Source organism: Apis dorsata, unplaced genomic scaffold (assembly GCF_000469605.1).
Source record: "Apis dorsata unplaced genomic scaffold, Apis dorsata 1.3 scaffold_326, whole genome shotgun sequence".
Lineage (NCBI taxonomy): Eukaryota > Metazoa > Arthropoda > Insecta > Hymenoptera > Apidae > Apis > Apis dorsata.
Genome location: NW_006263594.1, coordinates 64792 through 65979, shown reverse-complemented (window position 1 = coordinate 65979; position 1188 = coordinate 64792). Strand labels below are relative to the sequence as shown.

The 1188-nt window shown below is 40.9% G+C and overlaps 1 long non-coding RNA gene across 1 annotated transcript in view; it reads right to left on the bottom strand.

The window, feature by feature from the left end:
* The window catches only part of LOC116185915, a 7434-nt gene extending 6254 nt beyond the window's left edge, over positions 1-1180 (bottom strand). Inside the window, exon 1 of the long non-coding RNA XR_004150805.1 lies at positions 428-1180. This is a non-coding gene — a long non-coding RNA (uncharacterized LOC116185915). The remainder of the gene's footprint in view (positions 1-427) is intronic.
* Between the last annotated feature and the right edge of the window lie 8 nt (positions 1181-1188).

The window sequence follows — 1188 nt, the reverse complement described above, 5'->3', positions numbered from 1 at the left end:
AAAAAAAAAAAAAAAAAAAAAAAAAAAAGAAATACCTGGCATCGAGTCCCGTATTCCTACGCCAAATACGCGCGTCACGGCTGCCCGACTTTCCATACTGTAGACAATATTTATGAGACAAGCTAAACTAAACTAAACTATATTATGCTATACTATACTATACAATACTATACTATACTCGTAATTCATATTATACAGTGTAAGTAAGCGCAACGTCTGACGCGAACGAGAAAGCGGTAGGTTTAATTCTATAATATTATTATAATTATTTTTTTTTTTTTTTTTTTCTGTCGTTGACTGCATTCTCTCCGCGTTTTCCTAGGACGAGTTCTCGATCGTATCATCGCTCGCGCACACCATCCCTCTCGATCGCGAAGATCCTCGATCCTCGTATCCAGAATATATACACACACAATCACACACACACACACACTTGTGTATACATTTTACACAATCTTAATCCGATTGACAATAGCCCCGACAATAGCGCTTTAAAGGGAGAGAATCGTCTAGATCGACGATTTCGAAAACGATCCCTTCGACCGCTTTCGAATAAAGCGAAACGAAGCAGGCCAGGATCGACCGTTTCTCCACACGAGTGCAATAACTAGCCATTCTCCATTATATCCTTTCGACCCGTACACAGTTTTTTTTCACTCACTTTGCCCGGTCACATTTCTCTGTTTACGTTATTCGATCGGTCGAGAACTCGTTCGTAGACGCGTGTAACCGTGCATTGAGCGAACAAAAAACGAGCGAGAAACGACAAGGACAACGAGAAAGAAAGAGAAAGGATGATGATCAGGGAGAGGGAGGGCGAAGATGCTCGCGCTCGCGTGGAGCGTGAGCAAGCGCAAGAACATTATTTTGACGAAATAATCGAGAAAGAATTATCCAAATGATACACCAGGAGTGTAGTGTAATAAGGGCTTGGAGATGTAGATGTAGTTACTGCGACGACGGCGGGAAGACGGTAAGAAAAATAGCGTTAACGATTAAAAAAAAAAAAAAAAAATATGGATCGTCTCTGATGCATAGTTACTGAATAATATTAATCGATAATATACTACTGCCTCGCGAGGCCTTGATGCGTGACGGCGGTCGAGAAGACGAAAGAGAAAGAGAGAGAGAGAAAGAGAGAGAGAAAGAGAAAAGGAGGAAAAAAAGGAAAGAAAGAAAGAAAGAAAG